This window comes from Eleutherodactylus coqui, chromosome 4 (genome assembly GCF_035609145.1).
Source record: "Eleutherodactylus coqui strain aEleCoq1 chromosome 4, aEleCoq1.hap1, whole genome shotgun sequence".
Classification (NCBI taxonomy): Eukaryota; Metazoa; Chordata; class Amphibia; order Anura; family Eleutherodactylidae; genus Eleutherodactylus; species Eleutherodactylus coqui.
This window is the reverse complement of record NC_089840.1, coordinates 282,940,524-282,967,310: the sequence shown is the minus strand read 5'-3', so window position 1 is coordinate 282,967,310 and position 26,787 is coordinate 282,940,524. Positions and strand designations below refer to the sequence as shown.

The 26,787-nt window shown below is 49.3% G+C and overlaps 1 pseudogene; it reads left to right on the top strand.

Moving 5' to 3' along the window:
- Window positions 1–26,787, top strand: part of LOC136624334 (zinc finger protein 665-like) — a 330,544-nt pseudogene that overhangs the window by 4,642 nt on the left and 299,115 nt on the right.

Here is a 26,787-nt window from a genome sequence, read left to right as displayed (position 1 = left end):
GACTGACAGGAGCTGGGTTATATGTGAGCACAGATCCAGGAGATTGGCTAGCCGGAAGTACCACACCCAGCCAGCTCAATTAACCCTCAGAGTGCTGCTAGGAGTACATAGTACCACAGATCCCAGCAGCACACGTAACAGTACCTCCCCTTTAAAAAGGGGCCTCCGGACCCTTTAAGCACAACATCAAAAATTATGCAACTCCTCCAAAAGACAGAGGCAGTACAGGACTTATCCCTATGGCCTAGTACTGGCAAAACTGTAACCAGGATTGGTGTAGCACAGGACTTATACATACGGGCCTAGTGCAGACACACAAACACCTGTGAAGGAGGGGGCAAACGTAACACATACAATGCACGTAGCCGGAGGGTAAGACATGGCAAGCCACCCTGCGGACATAGTGTGCACAGGACTTATCCATACGGCCTAGTGCGGACGCCAGCCAGTCAGCAGGAGGAGGGGAAAAGCTCAGGTACATACAATACAGAGGTCTACAGCAAATTATGTCCGCTGGGCGCACCACGCCGCAGGACGGACACCGGGACAGGAATACAGACTGCATAATGGAGGACGGGTAACAGACAGAGCTAGAACTCAGACAAAACAAGGAAACAGACCAGACAGGCCCTAACATCCGCCTACCAACGGACCAGGGATCAGGATACAGATCAGGACGTCTGCCCACCAACAGACGGGTAGCTATACAGGAACAGGAATCAGGCATCCACAACCAATGGACGGGTGGCTCAGACAAACAGGACCCTACATCCGCCTACCAACGGACTAGGGGAACAGGATACAGTTCAGGCATCCGCCCACCAACGGACGGGTAGAAATACAGGAACAGGAATCAGGCGTCCACAACCAATGGACGGGTGGCTCAGACAGACAGGAAACAGACAGGCACATGAAACAAAACGGAGTTTACATGCATACCAAGAACATAGCCAACATACAAACATAGTACATGACCATACTAACATATACAACAAAACAACATAGCGTAACATATCAACATAACGTAACATAGCTTACAACATATCACATACAAATCAACATAGGAACATATAACATAGTGTAACATAATGCCCCCCCCACTTACGAAAGGGGGTGCATTATGTTATGATCGTGTGGGCAACCTAAGAACAGGAGCCCACACGATCGCACCCAAAAGTGGGAAACGTATGTAAGGGATGGACACACACAGGTAGCACCAGGGTCACACAGGATTCAGGCAACTGACCCTGTCTACCGGGAGGATTGGCATGGCCCTACCTAAGCGGGGACATTGCCCCAATAAGGGCAGCCCAGCGGTCTTCGGAACTCGGCCCTAGCTGATCCTAGGAACCACGCCACCGAACAGGAGGCATACACATGCTACAGGACAAAGACAAAACCACAGGATGCACAGAGCCAGAACACAGAGCAAACAGCAGCCAACATGCAACTACTAGTAACAGATAAGCTGAATATAAATACCAGGTATTGGTTGACATTAGAGATGAGCGAACGTACTCGTCCGAGCTCGATACTCGGGCGAATATTAGGGTGTTCGGGATGCTCTTAACTCGTAACAAGCACCACGCGGTGTTCGGGTTACTTTCAGTTTCATCTCTGAGACGTTAGCGCGCTTTTCTGGCCAATTGAAAGACAGGGAAGGCATTACAACTTCCTCCTGTGTTGTTCCAGCCCTATACCACCCCCTGCTGTGAGTGGCTGGGGAGATCAGATTTCACCTGAGTATAAAAGTCGGCCCCTCCCGCGGCTCGCCTCAGATGCCTTGTGAGTTAGCTGAGGGAAAGTCTAGTTGTATTGGAGTTGCTGTAGGGAGAGTGTTTGTAGTGAGTGTAGGCTTCAAGAACCCCAAAGGTCCTTCTTAGGGCCACATCTACCTGTGTGCTGGCTGCTGTTAGCAGTGTTTTTTTTTTTTTTTCTCAAAATCGGCTGTGCAGAGCATTGCACCCGGCATTAGGGACAGAAGTGGTGCTTAGGCAGGGAGAGTGTTAGGAGTGAGTGTAGCCTTCAAGAACCTCAACGGTCCTTTCTAGGGCCATATTTAACCGTGTGCAGTACTGTGCTGGCTGCTGTTAGCAGTGTTGCTTAATTTTTTTTCTCTCAAAATCGGCTGTGCAGAGCATTGCACCCTCCATTGATACTACAGGGACAGAATTGTGTAGGCAGGGCTACAACACAGTTATTATTCATTGAATATACGCAGTGGGGCCTTTCGTTTTAAAAAAAGTGAAAAAAATTATATTTGGCCTGCCTCTGTAAGTCCTAAGGGCTCTGGGTACGTGTGTGCTGCGTGGATAACGTAAAAAATCAGACGCAACCACCTACGGTTGACTGCAGGCTTGCGCCAATTTCTTTCCTGCCTGGGAAATACCGGCTCAGCCACAGTTAATAACTCTGCAACACTAAAGTTCTGTGACACATTTGCAGGGGCACAACACAGTTATTAAACTTATTATTCATTGAATAATAACAGTGTGCCTTTCCTTTTAAACAAAAGGGAAAAAAGTATATTTGGCCTGCAGGCTTGCGCCAATTTCTTTCCTGCCTGGGAAATCAAATCACTGGTAATACAGCATGCTGAGGGGTAGGGGTAGGCCTAGAGGACGTGGACGTGGCCGAGGACGCGGAGGCCCAAGTCAGGGTGTGGGCACTGGCCGAGCTCCTGATACAGGTGTATCGCAGCCGACTGCTGCGCGATTAGGAGAGATGCACGTTTCTGGCGTCCCGACATTCATCGCACAATTCATGGGTCCACGCGGGAGACCTTTATTAGAAAATGAGCAGTGTGAGCAGGTCCTGTCCTGGATGGCAGAAAGTGCTTCGAGCAACCTATCGTCCACCCACAGTTCTGCGCCGTCCACTGCTGCAAATCAGAATCCTCTGTCTGCTGCTTCTCCTTCCTCCCAGCCTCCTCACTCCACTCCAATGACACATGCTCAGCTGCGTGAAGACTCCCAGGAACTGTTCTCGGGCCCATGCTCAGATTGGGCAGCAGTGGTTCCTCTCCCACCAGAGGAGTTTATCGTCACTGATGCCCAACCATTGCAAAGTTCCCGGAGTCCGGGGGATGAGGCTGGGGACTTCCGCCAACAGTCTCAAGACCTTTCAGTGGGTGAGGAGGACGATGACGATGAGACACAGTTGTCTTTTAGTCAGGTAGTAGTGAGGGCAGTAAGTCCGAGGGAGGAGCGCACAGAGGATTCTGAGGAAGAGCAGCAGGACGATGAGGTGACTGACCCCACCTGGTGTGCAACGCCTACTCAGGACAGGTCTTCAGAGGGGGAGGCAAGGGCAGCAGCAGGGCAGGTTGCAAGAGGCAGTGCAGTGTCCAGGGGTAGAGGCAGGGCCAGACCGAATAATCCACCAACTGTTTCCCAAAGCACACCCTCGCGCCATGCCACCCTGCAGAGGCCAAGGTGCTCTAAGGTCTGGCAGTTTTTCACAGAGACGCCTGACGACCGACGAACAGTGGTGTGCAACCTTTGTTGCGCCAAGATCAGCCGGGGAGCCACCACCAACAGCCTCACCACCACCAGCATGCGCAGACATATGATGGCCAAGCACCCCACAAGGTGGGACGAAGGCCGTTCACCGCCTCCGGTTTGCACCGCTGCCTCTCCCCCTGTGCCCCAACCTGCCACTGAGATACAACCCCCCTCTCAGGACACAGGCACTACCGTCTCATGGCCTGCACCCACACCCTCACCTCCGCTGTCCTTGGCCCCATCCACCAGTGTAGTTCAGCGCACCGTCCAGCCGTCGCTAGCGCAACTGTTGGAGCGCAAGCGCAAGTACACCGCCACGCACCCGCACGCTCAAGCGTTAACCTCCACATAGCAAAATTTATCTGCCTTGAGATGCTGCCGTATAGGGTTGTGGAAACGGAGTCCTTCAAAAGTATGATGGAGGCGGCGGCCCCGCGCTACTCAGTTCCCAGTCGCCACTACTTTTCCCGATGTGCCATCCCAGCCCTGCACGACCACGTCTCCCGCAACATTGTACGCGCCCTCACCAACGCGGTTACTGCCAAGGTCCACTTAACAACGGACACGTGGACAAGCACAGGCGGGCAGGGCCACTACATCTCCCTGACGGCACATTGGGTGAATTTAGTGGAGGCTGGGACAGAGTCAGAGCCTGGGACTGCTCACGTCCTACCCACCCCCAGAATTGCGGGCCCCAGCTCGGTGGTGGTATCTGCGGCGGTGTATGCTTCCTCCACTAAAGCACCCTCCTCCTCCTCCTCCTCCGCAACCTCTGTCTCGCAATCAAGATGTGTCAGCAGCAGCACGTCGCCAGCAGTCGGTGTCGCGCGGCGTGGCAGCACAGCGGTGGGCAAGCGTCAGCAGGCCGTGCTGAAACTACTCAGCTTAGGAGATAAGAGGCACACGGCCCACGAACTGCTGCAGGGTCTGACAGAGCAGACCGACCACTGGCTTGCGCCGCTGAGCCTCCAACCGGGCATGGTCGTGTGTGACAACGGCCGTAACCTGGTGGCGGCTCTGCAGCTCGGCAGCCTCACGCACGTGCCATGCCTGGCCCACGTCTTTAATTTGGTGGTTCAGCGCTTTCTGAAAAGCTACCCACGCTTGTCAGACCTGCTTGGAAAGGTGCGCCGGCTCTGCGCACATTTCCGCAAGTCCCACACGGACGCTGCCACCCTGCGCACCCTGCAACATCGCTTTAATCTGCCAGTGCACCGACTGCTGTGCGACGTGCCCAAACGGTGGAACTCTACGCTCCACATGTTGGCCAGGCTCTATGAGCAGCGTAGAGCTATAGTGGAATACCAACTCCAACATGGGCGGCGCAGTGGGAGTCAGCCTCCTCAATTCTTTTCAGAAGAGTGGGCCTGGTTGGCAGACATCTGCCAGGTCCTTGGAAACTTTGAGCAGTCTACCCAGGTGGTGAGCGGCGATGCTTCAATCATTAGCGTCACCATTCCTCTGCTATGCATCTTGAGAAGTTCCCTGCAAAGCATAAAGGCAGATGCTTTGCGCTCGGAAACGGAGGCGGGGGAAGACAGTATGTCGCTGGATAGTCAGAGCACCCTCCTGTCTATATCTCAGCGCGTACAGAAGGAGGAGGAGGAGCATGAGGAGGATGAGGAGGAGGGGGAAGAGACAGCTTGGCCCACTGCTGACGGTACACATGCTGCTTGCCTGTCATCCTTTCAGCGTGTATGGCCTGAGGAGGAGGAGGAGGAGGATCCTGAAAGTGATCTTCCTAGTGAAGACAGCCATGTGTTGCGTACAGGTACCCTGGCACACATGGCTGACTTCATGTTAGGATGCCTTTCTCGTGACCCTCGCGTTGCACGCATTCTGGCCACTACGGATTACTGGGTGTACACACTGCTCGACCCACGCTATAAGGAGAACCTGCCCACTCTCATTCCCGAAGAGAAAAGGGGTTCGAGAGTGTTGCTATACCACAGGACCCTTGCGGACAAGCTGATGGTAAAATTCCCATCCGACAGCGCTAGTGGCAGAAGGCGCAGTTCCGAGGGCCATGTAGCAGGGGAGGTGCGGAGATCGAGCAGCAATTTCAGCCCAGGCAGTGCAACAGTCTTTAAAGACCTGGACAGCTTTATGGCTCCCCAGCAAGACTGTGTCACCGCTCCCCAGTCAAGGCTGAGTCGGCGGGAGCACTGTAAAAGGATGGTGAGGGAGTACGTAGCCGATCGCACGACCGTCCTCCGTGACGCCTCTGCCACCTACAACTACTGGGTGTCGAAGCTGGACACGTGGCCTGAACTAGCGCTGTATGCCCTGGAGGTGCTTGCTTGTCCTGCGGCTAGCGTCTTGTCGGAGAGGGTGTTTAGTGCGGCTGGGGGAATCATCACAGATAAGCGTACCCGCCTGTCAACAGACAGTGCCGACAGGCTAACACTCATCAAGATGAACAAAGCCTGGATTTTGCCAGACTTCTCTTCTCCACCAGCGGACAGCAGCGATACGTAAGCAATACGTAGGCTGCACCCGCGGATGGAAGCTACGTTCTCTCTCACCATCCAAAACGGGGACATTTCTGCTTCATCAATCTGTGTATAATATTCCTCCTCCTCCTCCTGCTCCTCCTCCTGAAACCTCACGTAATCACGCTGAACGGGCAATTTTTCTTAGGGCCACAAGGCTCACTCATAGAATTGTTCTAAAAATTTTTTATACGTTTCAATGCGCTTAAAAGCGTTGGAACTTTAACTTGAACCAATTTTTCGTTACACTGGGCTGCCTCCAGGCCTAGTTACCACTTAAGCCACATTAACCAAAGCGATTAATGGGTTTCACCTGCCATCTTGGTTGGGCATGGCCAATTTTTACTGAGGTACATTAGTACTGTTGGTACACCAATTTTTTTGGGCCCTCACCTACAGTGTAATCATAGAAATTTCTATGTTCTTCGCCTGCACTCATGGTACAGAAAGGTGTGTGGGGTTGGCCTGCACAGAACCCCAGTCTGACTGGGGCATGCAGTATGGGCCGAAGCCCACCTGCATTAAGCACGACATTACTACCTCAGCTGTGTTGGGCAATGCAATGGGATATTTTTATGTACCGCCGGTGGCTTCCTGGCACCCACCCATGCTGTGGGTCCACAGGGACTTCACAATAGGGAGTTGTACCTGCCTGTGTCTATGAATTAAAAAGCCCGGTCTGACTGGGGCATGCAGACACCTTGACAGAATGAATAGTGTGTGGCACATAGGTTCCCCATTGCTATGCCCACGTGTGCAGCTCCTGATGGCGGTGGCACAGGATTCTATTTCTCATTGCTTCTGTACAGCATTGTGGGCTATCGCCCCCCCCCCCTCTTTAAAGAGGGTCGCTGCCTAGCCGTGCCAACCCTCTGCAGTGTGTGCCTGCGGTTCCTCCTCATGGCAGACGCACTTCTAAATAGACATGAGGGTGGTGTGGCATGGGGGCAGCTGAAGGCTGCTCATAAACACTTTGGTGTGCGCTGTGGGGGGGAGGGGGGGGGGGCGGTTGGGCAGCATGTAACCCAGGAGAAGTGGCAGTGGAGTGTCATGCAGGCAGTGATTGTGCTTTGTTGGAGGTAGTGTGGTGCTTAGCTAAGGTATGCATTGCTAATGAGGGCTTTTCAGAAGTAAAAGTTGTTGGGAGGGGGGGGGCCCACTCTTGCTGCTATTGTGGCTTAATAGTGGGACCTGGGAACTTGAGATGCAGCCCAACATGTAGCCCCTCGCCTGCCCTATCCGTTGCTGTGTCGTTCCCATCACTTTCTTGAATTGCCCAGATTTTCACACAAGGAAACCTTAGCAAACATCGGCGATATACAAAAATGCTCGGGTCGCCCATTGACTTCAATGGGGTTCATTATTCGAAACGAACCCTCGAGCATCGCGATAATTTCGTCCCGAGTAACGAGCACCCGAGCATTTTGGTGCTCGCTCATCTCTAGTTGACATGTTGTACAACACATGGAAGCTAGTGGGCCACTTCACGGCTCCTGGTTATACCGCTAGTCCCTACACTAACCAGGAGTCCAACAGAACCGGACAGAGTTCACACAGAAAGCTGAAACAGGACAGGACCCAGATAGCAGGTTACACAGCAGACTGACAAGAAACTGACAGAATTTAAACGTACAAACGGACATGAACCAGCAAGACAGAAATCACTCAGCAAAGCTTGCAACAGGACAGAACAGAGCACTGGACACAGACAGCTGCATCAGGCACAGGACAGAGAACAGGGCACAAAGCAAGACAGACTCCACTCAGAGATCACATGCACACAGAAGGAACTCACCGCAAGTCTATGTGTCCTCATACAGGGGGGACAGACAGTTAGCTACACAAGCTGACATAAGGCAGTGTCCAGTTACACCAACTGACACCCAGAGTAAGACATAAGACTTCTGGAGGCTGCACCTGAACAGGGGGAAGGAAAAGGGGGCTGCATGTACTGCAGACTAGGACGACAGGTGTCCAGACAATCTTGGGGAAGCAGAGCCACACAATAGAATTACTTGCAAATACAGATCCGAGTGGGAACAGGACAGACCATGACTGATAACAAGTCACAGGACACAGAACCAACATGACTACTCACCCTAGGGGACCCAGCCAGAGACTGACAGGAGCTGGGTTATATGTGAGCACAGATCCAGGAGATTGGCTAGCCGGAAGTACCACACCCAGCCAGCTCAATTAACCCTCAGAGTGCTGCTAGGAGTACATAGTACCACAGATCCCAGCAGCACACGTAACAGTACCCTAGCTGTGGGGGACGAATATAGGGCCTGTATGGCCCTGATTATGTCCTCACCCATGTCATATTTTTTCAAGGTTTCAAAGGCAAAACCCCAGTGGACTCTATCAAAAGCCTTTTCGGCATCTAAGGCTACTAGAATCGATGGTGTTTTTGAAGAGTCAATTTTATGGAGTAGATTTACTATTCTCCTCATACCATCTGACGCCTGTCTACCCTTGACAAAACCCAGCTGATCGGAGTGAATTAAATTTGGGAGTAGGTTTAACAATCTGTTGGCGAGGGTCTTTGCATAAATTTTTACGTCTGTGTTAAGCAACGATATAGGCCGAAAATTGGCTGGATCATTTGGATCTTTGCCAGGTTTGGGCAGAACTACTATCGTTGCTTGAAGCATTTCTTCCGGGAATTTTCCTCTTTGCATGGCGGTGTTGAATGTGTTTGCTGCGAATGGGGATAAAATATTCCCCAAATTTTGGTAATACTCTGCAGAGTACCCATCTGGGCCAGGTGCTTTATATTTTTTTAGGGATGCAACTGTTGTGGATAACTCTGTTATGTCGAATTGTTGGTCTAGTGCAAATGCTTGTCGAGCATTAACTGTTGGAAGGTTGGCCTCTTTTAGAAATTCCATTATTTTGCTGCTATTCGGTTGAGTGATTAGCGGGTTGTCCTTTATATTGTAAAGATTTTTGTAGAAGGTGCGGAAGGCTTCCGCGATCTTCTTGGGGTGAGTTATTTTGTGCTCTCTTTTTTTGGAATTCCAGATATAAGGAATGTTGGCTTTTAATGATTTCCTTTTAGTTAACTGTGCCATCCATTTTGAGGGCTTGTTTAAGGATGAGTATATGTTTGCTCTATTAGCATTCACCTCTCTTTCAAAGTCTCCTAGGAAAATTTTTCAGAGATCTAGTCTTACTTTTCGTAGATCCTCTAGTGTTTTAGGGGAGGGAAGTTGTTGTGCTTCTTTTTCTTTTTGAGACATTTGGTTTAAGAGTTCTTCAGTCCTCCTAGCCTTATCTCTTTTAAATCTAGCACCCATTTTTATAAGAATGCCTCTTATATATGACTTATGAGCATTCCATAGGGTCATAAGATCTATACCCGGGGTGTTGTTCAGTACAAAGTACTCCTTTATATATATTTTATGGTTAGGTAAACTCATTAAATATGTGTTATTCCTCCACATCTTGTTGTTTTGACATTTTCCGTCCAGCATTACATGTGTCAACGTCGGGGCATGATCCGACCACGTGGCCGTGCCTATTTCTGATCTAGACACTTTTACCAGAAGGTTTTTGTCCATCAGGCACAAATCGATTCGTGAGAAGGTTCCGTGTCTGGGGGAGAAATATGAAAATTCCCTGGCGGAGGCATTAACACATCGAAAGGTGTCATATAATGCTGAGCTGTGTAGCCAATTGTTTAACGTGGTTCCTTTCCTTAGTCTTTGGTTAGTGGTATCTGCTGTTCCGTCTGGGACTAGGTTGAAATCGCCACACATAATTACAGAGCCCTTAGCTATCTGGTTTATTTTTTTGGTGAGTTTGTTAAGAAAGCTAATCTGTTTCGTATTTGGAACATACACATTAACTAATGTGAGTGGGGTGTTGCTTAGGGAACCCACCAAGATTATGTATCGGCCCTCCGTATCACATATTTGTTTGTCTACCACAAATGTTACATTTTCTTTAAATGCGATCATAACCCCTGCATGCTTTTTGGGGGCACAAGCGAAAATCTTTTTCTTGAAATTTGTTATGTGTCATATCACTGGTGTCTATCTCCAGCAAGTGAGTCTCTTGAATACATACTACATCCGCGTCGTACGAGATTGAGTCCTTCCAAACAGCACGTCTTTTGTATGGAGAATTCAGGCCGTTGGCGTTTATGGAAAGAATTTTCAGAGCCATGACGAGGGTGGTGATGTTTGCTTTTGGACGTCTGGGTATCTGTGGAAATCAAGGATGCCTGAAATAGAACAATAACAGTAAAACCAAACATGACAGTCCTTCAGGCATTTCTCCCCGTGAGAAGATGGACCGATGCAAATAAAGAATCCTCGGGGGAGGAAAACGTCAAAGAACGTGAAAATAGCATAGCAAACTGACGCTGGTATGTGCATTCGGGGGGGGGGGGGGGGGAATGTCTGGCATGGGCAGGTGGGCACTCATAATAATGTGCCTTTTGACAGCAGGGTGATGAGGTATTGTACTATTTCGGGCTTGAGGAGTTTCTGTTGACAGGCTGGCGGTTTGTTTTGGAACCTTCAGGTGCATGGGGCCGTTCGGTGGTCTGTAGTTGTATTCCCCAAGACTTCAGAGCTCGGGCAGCATCATCAGGATTCACAAAAATGTGTGTTCCATTTTCTTTGGTTACAGTTAGTTTGGTGGGGAAGCCCCATCTATATACGATACCAGCATTTCTCATAGCTATGGTGGCAGACGCAAAGCTCCTTCTCGCCTCCATTGTTGCTTGCGAGAGGTCTATGAAGATACGGATGTTGTCGTATGGGCTAGGGAGTGATGGCAATTTCCTAGCCGCGCCCATCAGGGCTTCTTTGGTGCGAAAATAGTGAATGCGCACTATGATGTCTCTGGGGCTGTAGTCTTTTAAGAATTTTGAGCACGGGAGCCGGTGTGCTCTATCAATCATTAGTTCTTGTTCGGGGGTATTGGGGTGGAGTTTTTTCATAAGCCGCGTGACATACGTGAAAATTTCTGCATTAGAGACCTTTTCCGACACTCCTCTAATTCTGACGTTATTGCGTCTGTTTCTGTCCTCAAGATCTATTAATTTGCTTTGGAGTTTAGATACTTTTTCTTCCAGTTCATAGTGGGCGTCTATAAGTGAATTGTGGGATATGACTATTTCTTCCAGTTTGTTGTCTGTTTTTTCCACTCTAGTCTTAACTTCTGATACTGATGCGTTTAGATTAGAGGTTAGGCTTTTAATGTCGGCGTGAATAGTGTCACTGAGAGCCATCACTAACTCTTTGATGTACAGTTCTGTCACTGGTCAAGGGCAGAAAGGCTTTTAATGACATTCCCTTCATCCTTCTTGAGGAATGTAGCAGAGCTGGCCTCAATTTCTTCAGCAGGAGACATTTTCTGTCTCTGCTTCTCTGGGCCGCCTGTGGGGGAGGGAGATGAACGCTCCTGGAGCAGCGTGGTTGGCACCATCTTAATGGGAGAGAGCCCTGCATCTGTGCCCCCCTTCTTTCCCTCCTCCACATCGTTATCCCTCACCTGCTGCTGAGAGGTGTCCTCCGCTGTATTAGTTCTTCCGACAGCCCCCTGCTGTTTCTCCTTCCCTGATGATTTTTCCTTACAGCCGCTTGTCATCCCTTCCCGAGCGCCGGAGCAGGAAGCCTCTTCAGCAGCCATATAGGCTGCTGCTCCACGCGCCATAAAGAAAGTCTCCAGTCTGGTCGGGACTGATTTAGATGTCCTTCTCCTTGTCATCCTTCACCTCAGGTGCGTTGTTGGGCTCCCTGGGGTGATTTGTTTTTCCCCTGCTGGTGCTTTTTATCAGCTTTTGAGTGCCCTTGACGAGCGGAGATTAGTCTGCAGCGTCCGTCTCGGTGCTCTTCAGGCCACGCCCCTGAAATGACCCCATTTTGAAAACTAGACCCCTTAACGAATTCATCTAGGGGTGTACTGCGTATTTTGACCCCACAGTATTTGAATGAATCTAAGCAAAGCAGAAGGAAAAAATTACAATTTTCATTTTTTTGGCAATTTTGTCAATTTAAAAACAGTTTTGTTGTACAGTGTACACAGGAATGAAGACGTTCACCCCAAAATGGATTCCCCCATTTGTCCCGTGTTCAGAAACATACCCATTGTGGCCCCAATCTACTTACAGGACACATGGCAAGGCCTGTAATGGAGGGAACACCCGTTGGATTGCAGGGCACAAATGAATAAATTCCTGGCCCCATTGCCCACTTGTGCGGAATAAAAATTGACACTTTTTTTCAAAATTTCTCCCCGTCCGCGCCCTTTTCGGCATTCCCAAATCTTAGATAAAAGTAATAATGTGAACTGTGTGGTATTTCCGAAGACAGGGGTAATTACGGAGGCTGGTTGGGATGGGTACATGGGGCAATAAAACCGGGTATGCCCCCTCCTCTCATGCTTTTTGGGGGGTATTTCGTGACCTCAGCGGCAGGTATGGGGTGTAAAAAGTGGCGCTCCGTGAGTCTTCATAAGCTTGATGAGGTGCAGCGGTCTCATACAGAGGGTGCTCAACAAGCTGCTCCTGGAATTGCATGAAGGCGAGCGTTGCCGGGGCTTCTTGTAAAATACGTATTACAGGTAGCAGTCTGAATAATGCTGGGCTCATGCGGCCGTATGTGGAATCCACTTGCGGAGGCCTGCAGCGAATCCCAGCTGTGAGCCTGGCTGTGAGCCCTGCGTACGGCCGCCTAATGTACTGCGCATAACTGCCTACTCACACAGGCGGTCATTCGCATTATATATTTTTTTGTTTGTTTTTCCCGCAGCGGCGCTTAGCAATGACACGAGTACCCGCAGTCCGTACACAATGTAGTTGCGTATGGGCTGCGGGTTTATCCACGACCATGGAGCACAATGGGCTCTATGTTGCGGATATCCGCAGTAAAATAGACCTGTTGCGTTCTCTTTTCTACGAGTGGATTACGTAATTCCGACCCACTAATGTGAGCGGAATTGTGTAATCCAATGCGATTGATCTGTATATTACCGCAGATCAGAAGCATGCGGAATCTGTAATTCCTATCCGGTCATGTGAGACCGGCCTAAGGTAGATCGCTACCTTTCTATCACGTGACCGGCGACCGCTCAACAAGGTCACTGCTCTAGTCTCTCGGCGACCATTGATCGCTGTGAGTAAGGAGATTTTAAATTTCCTGGGCCCCCCGACTCCTGCGCATGTATCCGGTGTTTTGCTGGTGGTCGCATGTGCAGAATCCAGGAAAGTTCACGGAGGAAGTTCACATCGGGGTTTAAATACGGAGGCCTCCGGTAAAAAGTTTCATTTCCTCTCACCGATCGCATCGGTGAGGGGAGATTCACCTTTTTTTTACTTTAACGTGGTTGCCATTATCCATTGGATAACGGCGAACACGTGATCAGGAACCGCTCACTGCGGCTCTCCGTGAAATCTCTGGGCTCTCAGCTAAGTTTTGTAGCCAGAAGTGGGGGAAATTTTTAAATTCCCCTGGCAATTTTGTGCATGCATCTGCCATTTTGGCGACAGGCGCGTACGCAGAAGCTGGGGTAAGGTCCGCTGATAAATCCGGGAGCCTTAGGTACGTCATTTCATCCTCCCTCACGGATATGATCCATGAGAGAGATGAAAACGAAAGCTTTTTTAACATTTTTTTACTTTTTAAAACTTTTTTTTTTCACTTTTTTATTTTTTTTTTTACTTTACATGATCACTGTTATCCATTGGTTATCATGTCCTGGGAGATAAGGACATCGCTGGAGGACCTGAGGTGAGGATTTTCACCTCCCCTCATGGATCCGATCCATGAGGGGAGGTGAAACTGACACTTTTTAAAAAAAAAAAATTTAACTTTTTCGCGATCGCCGCTATCCCGGGGACATCTCCTGGTTTCCGGCTACCTTCAGGAGCCGGGAGCCAGTAGATTTAGAATATGCCGGGGCTTCCGGCCTTCTGCGCATGCGTGTAACGTCATACGCCTGGCGTGCATGCACAGAAGAGCGGCGCAGGGGACCGGAGGACCCATTCACCAAGGGACATCACGGACAAGCCGGGTGAGTATTTTCAGCTGCCCTGATGGATCTGATTCATCAGGGCAGCTGAATATCTAACTTTTTTCACTTTTTTTTCACTTTATTGCGATCGGCACTATCCATTGGATAGCGCCAATCGCAATGCCAGGGGGGGACTGCCCGCAGCCCGGGATGACAGCTCCATGCTGTCAACTACCTGCGGGCACTGACAGCATGGAGCTGTCACGTCCAGAGCCTGAGGGGCATTAATCCTAAGAGGACGCATAATACTACGTCCTCTAGGATTAAAGCCCACTCAGACAGGACGTAGTTTCCCGATTGGGCCGTCACTAAGGGGTTAAGATTGTAGGAGCAGTACCACCTTTCCATTCATGCAAACTTATCTTATTTAAAACACACACATGGACAGAAGGGGAGGGGGAAGGGAAATGGACGAGGAGGGAAAGGGGGGGTGGGAGTGGGGGCTGGAAGGAGAAATAAATGCAGAGGAATGACTCTGGGTGGAGAGTCCTCTGAACGCCGGTCCAGGTGGTGGTTTAGTCAAGTGAGCCTTGATCTAACCATCGTTTAAGGTCGTCCGCCCCTCTGAACGCTACCCATGGCTGCCATGTCTTGTAGTATGCTTCCCAGGATTTTGGGTCTTCGGCTCCCAGTCCGTCAAATCTCACGAGGGTGTGGATTTCTTCAACCCATATGCCCTTAGTTGGAACGGTTGGAGAGCGCAAGAACCTTGGGATGAGTCTTCTGACTGCTAATATGAAATGTTTTAGGAGACTTGATTTAGCGTCTCTCTCTTGCTGCCCGGGAACAGTGAGAGCAGGGCTAGTTTCGGTGTCATTATTACTATCCTATCAGAGGGAAAAGTCTGGGCGGCCCAGGACCCCCTTTTCTTTTCCCCTCTTTAGCAGTGAGTAACGCAGACGCGGTTTGCGTCCTTTCCAAACGGAGTTCGAAATTAGGGATCTGATTTTTTTCAGGAATGTTCTTGGGAGCCCTATCGGGATTGTTTGACAGAGATATCCATTTTAATTGCGTTGACTCGACCATTTCATGAGAGATAAAGGGGGTTCCTTTTGCTAAGGTCTCTCTCGAGTTTCTCAGCAAAGGGAGTGAAGTTTAGTTTAAAGCTTAGTGGTAGCTCTGCGGGGATATTGACTCCCAGATACTTTAAGTGAGAACCAACCCAGCGAAAGGGGAGTACCGACTCCAAGTGGGAGAGAAATGTTTAGGGCCTCTGATTTCTACGCATTAATTTTGTATATTTTGATCCTTCCGAACTTTTTAAATTCCTTTAGAAGTACGGGCATGCCGACTTGGGGGTTGGATAGATACCACAATAAATCATAGTGCCATTTTGTGTTCCGAGGAGCTGACACTGACACATTTAATCTAGTCATTACTTCGAATGGCGTTGGCTAGGGTCTCCATGGTTAGGATGTATAGAAAGGGGGAGAGGGGACACCCCTGCCTCGTCCCATTGCTTACTCTGAGCGGGTCAGACAGGGTTCCATTTACTCTGATCCTAGCCGTAGGGTCCTGATATAGGGCCATGATCCACTGGAGCATCCGTGGGCCCAGTCCAATTTTTTCCAAAGTGGCAGAGAGGAAGGCCCAACTTACCCTATCAAACGCTTTTCCGCGTCAATTGAAAGGAGACACAAAGGGGTTTTTGTTGCTTTGGCTCTGGCTATGAGGGACATCGTTTTGATGGTGTTGTCCCTTGCCTCTCTGCCTGGGACAAAGCCAACTTGCTCCAAGTGGATCAGTCTAGGGATTAGGTTCTGGAGTCTGTTTGCTATCAGTTTGGCAAACATCTTAATATCGACGTTTATTAGCGATATCAGTCTATAACTCCTGCAGGCCGAGGAGTCCTTACCCGGTTTGAGGATGATGGTGATATGGGCTTGCCGCACCTGTTTGGGGAATGGACATCCTCTATTTACTGAGTTAAATGCTTCTAAAGCTATTGGGGAGAGTTCTTTGGCAAATAGTTTATAGAATCTGGCCGTATAGCCATCTGGCCCTGGACTCTTATTTACTTTTAGATTTTGGATTATATCTAATAGTTCTTGGGGTGAAAAGACTAGATCTAGTTTATCCGCCTCCGCAGATGCCAGGCTTTCGGGTGCATGATTGGATAGATAAGTGTCTATCTCGCTTTTAAGCAGTGGTGTTGTGGATTGGGTGTCTGTGGTGATATTATAGAGTTCATCATAGTAAGCTTTAAATTCCTCTAGCATGTCTTTGGTGTTGTGGATCAGATGGCTGCTGGTAAATTGTATTTTGGGTATATACGTAAGTGGGCCCTGGGGTGGAGGGTTCTGGCAAGTCGGTTCCCACATTTGTCTCCATACTCAAATGACCCTTTTTTAAGCTTGTCTCTGAGGGCCAACGAGCGCTGGTCTAAAATCTCAAGGATCTGTTGTCGGATTGATGAGATTTCTGATCTCAGGACTTCGCTTTGTTTGCATTTGTTAGCAGTTTCCTTGGCTCTCAGAGAGGCTAGTAGGCCCGATAAGGTAGCGGATCTTTCTTTTTTGATTCTGGAACCTTGGGAGATTAACACACCTCTTGGGATACATTTAAGTGTCTCCCGCTTTATTGGCATGGGTGTTTGATCTGCTAGATGTGACTCTTTGAAGATTTCAATATCTTTTCTAATTGCGGCGACACAGATGGGGCCTCTTAGGAGATTATCATTTAGTCTCCAGGACTGGTATCTCGGGGTAGATCCCCAGCCCGCAAGACCTCCAAAGACTGGGGTATGGTCCGACCATGATAGGTCTCCATATGAGCAGGACGGGGCACTTTCGAGAAGACTATGTGAGATCAGAAGATAATCAATCCTGCTGTAGGAGTTGTGAGCTGCTGAATGGAAAGTGTAGTCCCGAGACTCTGGATGTAGGATTCTCCATAAGTCAACTAGCTGTAGTGTGTCTAATTTTTTCTTAAGAGTCCTGGTTGCTGATTGGGAGACGAAGGACTTATACGAAGAGGAGTCCACGGCGGGGTCCATTACCATGTTGAGGTCTCCACCCAGAATTATTCTTGATCCATCTGCGAAGTTGGTCAGGGCCTTCAGCACTCTCGTTGCAAAAGGTACTTGGTTCTGGTTTGGGAGATAAATATTGGCAAAGGTGATTACAAAGCCTAGTATTTCCAGCTTGAGGAAAATATACCTTTCTCCCAGGTGGATCACTGAATCGATTTGTTGATTCTGGAGGGTTCTATGAAGGGCGATGCAGACTCCTCCCGCCTTTCTGAGGGGGTCGGGGCCATGTAGCCAAGTTGGGTAGTACGAGGAGGAACAGATTGGCACACACCCCATTTTGAAATGGGTCTCTTGCAACAGAGCCACCATCACCTTTTTTCTGTGGAGATGGTAGAGGAGCTGTCTTCTTTTCTGTGGGCTGTTCAGCCCTTTAGTATTGAATGAGCAAAAGGTTAAATTCGCTATGCAGAATTCAGTATGTGGGTGGGTGCTTTCTTTCTCTCTTGAATGGGTTGGAGGGGATGGGGACGGGCAGTGGAAGGGCACATGAGGAAAGAGGAAGTGGGGGGAAAACAGAAGGGCGAAACATACAACCTAAATGTAAACGGAAACGAAAAGGGGCCACTGTAGATCCCCTAGAAATAAAGGTCTGCCTAAGCTTGGCAGAAAATAACACCTTCAACTTACTATTAGCCCTAAGTGGGAGAGTGGGGGCTAAGGAGGGGTGGGTTTGAAGCTCCATTATCTGTTGAGAGTGTAAGTGTAGTTCCTGATTATGGGCTTCTAGGGTTTCAGTGGTCTTCTCCTGTGCCTCTTCTACTGCCTCTACTCTCTGGCCTATTTGTCGGATCTAGTGTTGCAGGAAAGCCATATCTTCCTTACAGGCGTCTTCCAGTTGCTGGAATAGAGCATCAATGTGGTCCTGGGTCGGCAGAGCCTTGAGGCGTTTTTTCCAATCCCAGTCTTCATCTTCCACCCGGTGGGGGGGGGGGGGGATCTGGGTAGATTGTCCAAGTGTTGATATTTGACTCTCTCTGTTACTGGGTTCCCCCTGGTCATTTGACCCCTGGGTCGATTTGGGTTTTGTTGCGGCCTGGGAATCGGTCTATCTGGGCCTCTTCTGAATAGCGCTTTTTTAGCGGCAGTGGGTCACTTTGCTGCGGCTGAGACGTTACTGTAGCTGGCTTGTTGGGGTAAGGGTAAGGGCTGTTTGCGGAGCCCATGATAGGGCCTCTCTGCCCGGAGTACAATTCTGAGAAACTGTGCGGAGGTGGGGAGCTGAGCAGTGACATGGAGCCGTGCGTTGGTGGGGAGCGGGCGCTGGTCTTGGGTGAACCTTGTTGTGGGGGTTTTCCCCCATTCTCTGTGTGCTGCGGGAGTCCCTTATTTGGTTTATCTCCTGCACAGGGCTTACTGCTCATAGGGGTCGTTGCTGTCTCCCTCTGTGGCATTAGGGACCCTTTGGACAAGGGGGGCTGATGTGGGCCTCCTTCCTCCTGTGCTCCATGCTTTTTCTCCTCTTCTCCTGAGGGTTTCTCCATAGTAATGTGAGGGGGGGCTACGTTTGCCCCAGGGGACCCCGGCTCTGGGCTGCTTATGTCTCACCACTCCTCTGTAGCTGGCCTGCCAGCTGCACTCACCGCTCCTGACGCCTTGGATGCTGTGCCTCTGTCCCGGCTCGCTGCTCCTCCCCCCCCTCTTCACTGCCGCCGGCGAGTACCTGGGGTTCACTCCCCGCCGTCTCGGAAGCTGTGCCTCTGTCCCGGTTCGCCAATCCTCTTCTCACTCCCTTCGTGAGGCCACTGGTGAGTACCGGGGATTCGCTTCCCGCTGCCACGGGTGCTGAGTCTCCGTCCCGGCATGCCGCTCCTCCTCTTCTCCCCTCTGTGCGGCCACCAGCAGGTATCGGGGTATCTCTTCCCGCGGACGATTTTGCGCTGTTTCCGCTGTGGTGGTGGCTGGTAGTTCCAGGGTCTGCTGTCGGACTACCGCGGCCTCCAGGTCTGCCCTGGGCTCTCGCTCCATGCTGCTGGTCGAGGTCTGATTCAGGGCTTGATTGCTGCGCTGGAAGTGCTGCGGGCACCATCTTGGGAGCCGCCGCGTGGGACTCTGCTCTTCTCAGGAAGACGGTTATATTTCTTCTGGGGTCGTCCAGGGAGGTCTGTGATGCTCCCCTCTTCTTCGCCCTCGGCATGTTCGTTAAAAGCCGGGTCTGGGTCATCTGCATTAAAGGGGTTGTCCCGCGCCGAAACGGTGTTTTTTTTTTTTCAAACCCCCCCCCCCCCCCCCGTTCGGCGCGAGACAACCCCGATGCAGGGACCTAAAGAAAAATCCGCACAGCGCTTACCTGAATCCCCGCGCTCCGGTGACTTCATACTTACCGGCTGAAGATGGCCGCCGGCATCTTCTCCCTCCGTGGACCGCAGGGCTTCTGTGCGGTTCATTGCCGATTCCAGCCTCCTGATTGGCTGGAATCGGCACGTGACGGGGCGGAGCTACACCGAGCCCCATTGAGAAGAGCAGAAGACCCGGACTGCGCAAGCGCGTCTAATTTGGCCATTAGACGCCGAAAATTAGACGTCAACCATGGAGACGAGGACGCCAGCAACGGAGCAGGTAAGTAAAAAACTTTTTATAACTTCTGTATGGCTCATCATTAATGCACAATGTACATTACAAAGTGCATTAATATGGCCATACAGAAGTGTATAGACCCACTTGCTGTCGCGGGACAACCCCTTTAAGGATAACTAGGACCGGGTGCTGGAGCCGAGCAGAGATGTGTCCTACGCCTTCATTAGCTGGCCACGCCCCCCATGCTTTATTTTTTTAACCATTTTTGGGGTGTTTTTGTTTTTTAAATGCTGCTCTTCACAGACTCTCCAAAACCTCTTCTAAAGCTCCTCGTGTGAATGTAGCCTTACTGCAATGTGATTAACTAATGTAGATATGAGGAGAAATGCATACATTTAAGAAGTTCTTGTATTCCGTGTATCCTTGTGTGTTGGAAGCTTACTGATCCCCTCAGAGTGATGGTAGAGCTCTAAAACATACCAGCTGTACAGAGATAGTGATTACAGTGCAGTTACCTCCAGTATTAGTGATTACAGTGCAGTTACCTCCAGTGATCACAGGTGATGTGTACTCTGATTGTGGTCATCCATTTATCTTCTTTCTTTGGGCCCAGACCGCCATGAAGAATTCTTCCAGCTACGACTAGTCCCTGCACACTCTGTCCATCCTGACACTGCCCCAATAACCTCTCAGTAACTTGTGGGACAAGTCAGGTAATGCTGTGAACAGCGTGGCGCTGTGTGGCAGTCCTGTCAGTCAGGAAGACAGAAGATGGCTGATAATGGTGCTAATGAACTGGGGGTCAGCAGTGGGGGCCGAGCAGTGGGGTGTGGAGGGGGCTGTGTTGTGGCTCAGCGGAGGTGCGGAAGGGAAGAGGGGGGAATGCCCGGTAATTGTATTATTATAGCAGATTTTGTATGATGTTACATTGTCTCGTCTTCTTCCTTTTCAGGATCCTCGGCTGATATCTTCTATATCAGATAATTATACTGATTGACCTGACAAGGATGGAGAGGAACCGGGACAAGATGGCGGAGAGTTTATTCACCCTCACCCTAGAGATACTCTTTCAGCTTACAGGAGAGGTGAGAGCAGGGGCGTACCTAAAGGCTTAGGGGCCCGGGTGCAAAAGTTCAGCTCAGGGCCTCCCCCACCCCCTGTACCCATGCCTAAATCCTGCACTACAGGAAAACTTGTTTGTAGCCCCTTGGGCCACTCTCTCACACGGCTCTTTACCGCTATTAGCACGGCGCCCGAGCGTCATGCTAACCACCGTACAATGCTCCCATTGACCTTAATGGGGTTACTCAGACCTGAGCTTGAATGCAGTGTTCCTAATGCCGCGATTTTCGAGAGCTGTCTGTTCTATTTTTGTGTTTTTTAACGTACCTCCTCACGCATCACAATGGTGGGGTGCATTTAGAAGCGCTGTCAAATGTTGTACCATGCGTTCAAAAACTCCGCTAGAACTTGCAGTAAAAATGCCACAATTTAGAACTGCGTTTCCTGAACGCATGTGTGAGAGCGGCCTTAGGGTGTGTTCATGTTTTTTGTTATACTTTTGAAATAAAATAAAAGAATACATTTTAAAAAACTGCATGCGGTATTCAAAGACCACATACGTTTTTAAGATGCCGCATACACTATAAGAAACTGCAGGTGTTTTTGATGCATTTTTTAATTGTGTGCAAAATGTGCAATTATATATAGTCTATACAGGGAGATGCATAACTATATAGCAGTGATGGACAGATAAGGTAGATAGATAGATGAGAGAGGTAGGTAGATGAGAGTGTGGTAGATGGCTGAGAGGTTCACCATCTTGTCTGTATTTTCTGTATTTTTATAAGCTATGAAGATGCTATATTGTGTCTCTAATCTAATCCTCTGGGGGAAGGGAACATCCCCCCCCCCCACCCCCCACGAGAATTGAAGGAGCAGTGCTGTGTGTCCAAAAAATGATCAAACTGGTTTTTAACCAGTTAAAAACCTATCTAGGAATGCCTTTGTGTAAAGGGACAGGAAATGGCTGGTTGGAGAGAAACACGGGAAGTATTTCCTTCGGACAACAAGTCAAGAATGAATAGAGCATGCTCAAGGGAAGCTCCTCCCGGGTAAATGATCTCACAGCTACTTCACAAATACCTCCCTATGAGAATGACCTACCAGCACACAAAATCATGTAACTGTATCCTAAATTACCTAACTTTCTGATTTAAAACCTTATATAAACTTTTACCCGCCTAAATAAAAGGAGAACCTTGGCACACATGATTTAGACGTATGCTCTTTTAAAAGGGTCTCCAGGCCTGTACATTATTCCTATCTAATATGGCACCCACCGTATATCGAATAGCGAGGATTGCGCTAACAAGAGAGATAGGTAGGTAGATGGAGAGATAGATGAGAGAGGTAGGTAAACAGATAAATGACAGAGATAGGTAGGTTGATAGATGAGGTAGGTAGATAGATGAGATAGGTAGGTAGCTAGATGAGAGATAGATAGGTAGGTAGATGAGCAAGCTTGGTAGATAGATAGATGAGAGTGATAGGTCGTTAGATAGATGAGAGAGACAGATAGGTACATACCCCGGACCAGTTCTCTGTGTGAGGAGACCAGCAGGCACAGAGATGCTGTACACTGTGCAGGAGTGCATGGGTATGACATCATCATGTGCCTGCCTGCCTCTCTCCTCCTCCCTCCTCCTCGTCTGCTCTGCTGTTGTCTGACTCGCACTGTCTGCCGCAGCGTAACAATCACGCGGCTGGCAGTACGACAAGCCAGTAATGCACTGTATGTGCATTTGTATATGGCGGAGGGTGGCCTCTGGGCCCGCTTTGTGCAGGCACCGCATCGCTATTGCGACCCCTGCGACCATGAATGGTATGTCAGTGGGTGAAAGATTCTGAGTATGACGTCACGTTCCATCATTCTTTTTTTTTAAACTGTGTTTCATTTAACAGAATACAAGAATCTTGGTACAGAGCATACTTGTTTGGAAAAAAGCGTTATACATGGCATTGAGTATTTCTATGCGAGTAAAATATATGCGTACAAGTACACCTAGTACTGATCTGTACCTGCATAAACTGGTCAATAAGGCATTGCTTTTTTGCTTTGCTTGGTTTCATGTTGAACAGCTGAATAACAATAAAAGGGGGAGGGAGTGCCGGAGAGCCCGCGCCGGGCAGCCGCTCAACGCCTGACGGAAAAATGGGGAGTATATCAGAAATGCGAATGGAATGTGGGGAGGAATGAGGGAGTTGCTAAATATAGAGAGGGGAGGAGAAGGGTAGGAGCCCGGATAAAGATCAGGTTGATGATAAAGTGTAGCGGTTGGTGAGCCAGAGGCCCCAGATCTCCTGAAACCTATTCGGGCATCCCCTGTTTTTATAGATAATTTTTTCATAGGGAATGACATCATTTATTAGTTTTATCCATTGTGTTAATAGGGGTAGGTCTGCAGCCATCCAATGTAGTACCACCACCTTGCGGGCCAAGAACAGTATTTTCCTGAGGAAGGTGCGTGTATATTTGGGCCATTGATCTTCCGGCAGTAGGCCAAATAGAATTATTTTGGGATCCATTGATATAGTGAAAGGGGATAGTAAAAGTGAGTTTGTAAAGGCGGTAATGTCAGACCAGAAGTTGTTGATTGGTGGATAGTCCCAGATTAAATGCCAAAAGTTCGCCCCAGGTTGGTGACATCTGTGGCATGAGTTTGAGGGGACGTTGCCCATTTTGTGTAATCGGCTAGGGGTGAGATAAACTTGATGGATTATATAAAGTTGGATCAATTTATTATTCACGGCAGGAGAGACAGACAGGTGGGATTCCATGATGTCTGTCCAATCATCAGTTGTGAGGGATAGGATGGAGAGCGTCCATTTATTAAAGACTGGAAGCGGGTTGTGGTTTATTTTGGCTGAGAGCAGATGTGTATAGAGTGCCGAAATCAAGCCCTTGGGTCCCTGGGATTTAAGGATTCCAATTTTAGGAAAATTGGATTACTGAGTAGAGTTGGGGGGGAATTGGGTGGACAGTGCGTGCCTGAGTTGAAAAAATCTGAACAGCTGGAGGTGTGGGGATTGTATTGAGTCGCGCAGCTGGGTGAATGTAGGGAGTATACAGTCTGTGTATACATCTCTCAGCGAAACGACCCCCAGGCTCTTCCAGTATAGGGGGTCTGGGCTGACTGCAGAGCCGTCAGGCCTGGGTTATTCCAGAGAGGGAGATCGGATACCGTATCATCAAATCTCTGGATCGATTTTGTTTCCCTCCATACACTCAGCGCCAGTCTGTGGAGTGGTAATAAATCGGAGGGGTTTGAGCAATCGGGGAACTCCAAATACACTAACAGATTGTTGCCTTTCACTTGATGTTCAAGGTATTGGTCTGTGGTGGGTTTTCCTGTATTTTGGAACCACGGACGGATATTGCGAAGCTGGCCAGCTAGGTAATATAGTCTTAGGTCTGGGAGGGACATTCCAGCCTGGTTCTTGGGTCTTTGTAGTGACATTAAACTTAGTTTGGGCCTCGATGAGCCCCATATGAATGAGGAGATGTGGGAGTTTAGGAATTGGAAGTACCGTTTGGGGATGATCACAGGCATATGCTGTAAAATATATAGGCATTTCGGTTGTATTGCCATTTTGACTAGGTTTATGCGTCCTGCAACTGATAGGGGCAGCCTGGACCATTGTTTAAAGGGGTTGTCCCGCGAAAGCAAGTGGGGTTATACACTTCTGTATGGCCATATTAATGCGCTTTGTAATGTACATCGTGCATTAATTATGAGCCATACAGAAGTTATTCACTTACCTGTTCCGTTGTGGCGTCCTCGTCTCCATGGTGCCGTCTAATTTCAGCGTCTAATCGCCCGATTAGACGCGCTTGCGCAGTCCGGTCTTCTGCCTTGTGAATGGGGCCGCTCGTGCCGGAGAGCTGGTCCCGCATCGTCATCGTAGCTCCGCCCCGTCACATGTGCCGATTCCAGCCAATCAGGAGGCTGGAATCGGCAATGGACCGCACAGAGCCCACGGTGCACCATGGGAGAAGACCCGCGGTGCATCGTGGGTGAAGATCCCGGCGGCCATCTTAGTAAGGTAAGGAAGAAGTTGCCGCAGCGCGGGGATTCGGGTAAGTACTACACGTTTTTTTTTTTAACACATGCATTGGGTTTGTCTCGCGCCGAACGGGGGGCCTATTGAATTAAAAAAAAAAACCTGTTTCGGCGCGGGACAACCCCTTTAAGTTTGTGTCTTATGGTTTCAAATAGAGGGTTAATGTTTTCTTCCAGGGCCTTGTTGTGGTTTCGGGTTATGTTTATCCCAAGATATTTGAATGTGGACACCACTGCCAGGCCATATCTAGCTACTGAGGGATCTATCACAGGGTTATGGTCCATGTATAGGATCGTGGATTTGGACCAGTTAACTTGTAGGCCTGAAAATTGGGCGAATTTGTCAATGGGGTATAAGGCCTGGGGGAAGGAGGTTTCGGGATTTGATAAGAAAAGGATCGTGTCATCCGCATAAAGGCCCACCTTACTCTCCAGGCCCCCCCCACCTGATTCCGGTTACGGCGGGAGTGGATCTCAAGCGAATCGCCAGAGCCGTTATGGCGAATAAAGCCGGGGATAGTGGGCAGCCCTGACGGGTGCCCCTGGTCAGTGGGAAGTCGGCCGATGGGATACCGTTCACCGCCACGTTGGCTCTTGGGGATTTATATATAATCTTGATCCATTGTATGAACTGGGGACCGAAACCGAAGCCGTGAAAGCAGGCCTCTAGAAAGCTCCACTCCAGGGAGTCAAAGGCTTTCATCATGTCCAGTGATGCGAGGGCCCAGGGCATGTTAAATTTGGTACCAATCTGAATGGCGGTCTGGACTTTGCGTATGTTGATCGTTGTAGACTTCCCTGGCATGAAGCCAGTTTGGTCTGGATGTATAATGGAGAGAATGACTTGGTTTAGTCTAGTTGCTAGGACTTTGGTTAGAATTTTATAGTCTGCGTTGACTAGCGAAATGGGTCGATAGGAGCTACAGTCTAGCGGGTTTTTGTTAGGCTTTAGTAGGACGATTATAGTGGCTTTATAAAATGAGGGGGGAAGGGAGTTGCCTAGTTGGGCCTGGAGTAATGTTTCGTGCAGTAGTGGGGTAAGATGTTCGCTATATTTTTGGTATACTTCAATGGGAAGGCCATCCGGGCCCGGGGATTTGTTCAGTGCCATATCTTGGATGGTTTGTTGAATTTCTTCTAGGGAAATTGGGGCCTCTAGAAGCGCTATTTGGTCGGCATTGAGTGTTGGGAATACCAGATCTTGGAGGTAGCTGAGGGTGTCTGTAATGGATTTGTTAGTAGAGGAGCTGTAGAGATTGGCATAGAATTCTCTAAATCGTTCTGTGATGGACTGGGCGTCGGTGAGCGTTTCACCTTGTAGATTTTGGATTTTAAGGATAGTGTTGGACTGGCCCTCCCGTCTGATGAGATTAGCCAGAAGGTGGCTAGATTGATTCCCCAGTTCGAAGTAATATTGTTTGGTGAAGAATATTTTGCGTTTGGTTTTTTCGTGGATTTGAATTTTATGCAGGCGGGACATGCCAAGCCATGCTACCTTGTTGGAGTCTGTAGAGTCAGAAATGTATAGTTTTTCCGCCTCCACAGCCCGGGCCTCAATATCGCGGTCGGACTGGGATGTGGATTTTTTAATGTGGGTGATGGCAGATTTAAGACAGCCCCTGAGGTAAGCTTTGAGGGTATCCCATTTCAGGGCATAGTGGGTGTTGTTGTTGTGGACGTCTAGAAAGGTTGATATGTGGTCGGGTGTTTGGTTGTCGGTATCGATAAGTTTAAGCCAGAATGGATGTATTTTCCAGGTGGGGATGATCTTATATTGGGGGAATTTTAAGAATAATAGTATCGGGCAGTGATCCGAGATGCCTCGCGGGCAGTGTGTTATGTTGGAGAGGTGAATTGCTAGAGATGGGGAGCCGAATATATAATCAATTCTGGACAGGGTGTTATGTCCCAAGGAGTGGCAGGTGTACTCATGGGTAGTGGGGTGATTGATGCGCCAGAAATCTACCCATCCCACACTATCAGTTAGCTGTTGCAGGGGGGATTTAGCTGTGGTAGGGGCTGTGGAAGATGTATGGAACCTGTCTATATTTGAGTCCATTACTTGGTTAAAGTCCCCCATGCAGATGACATTTGCCAGG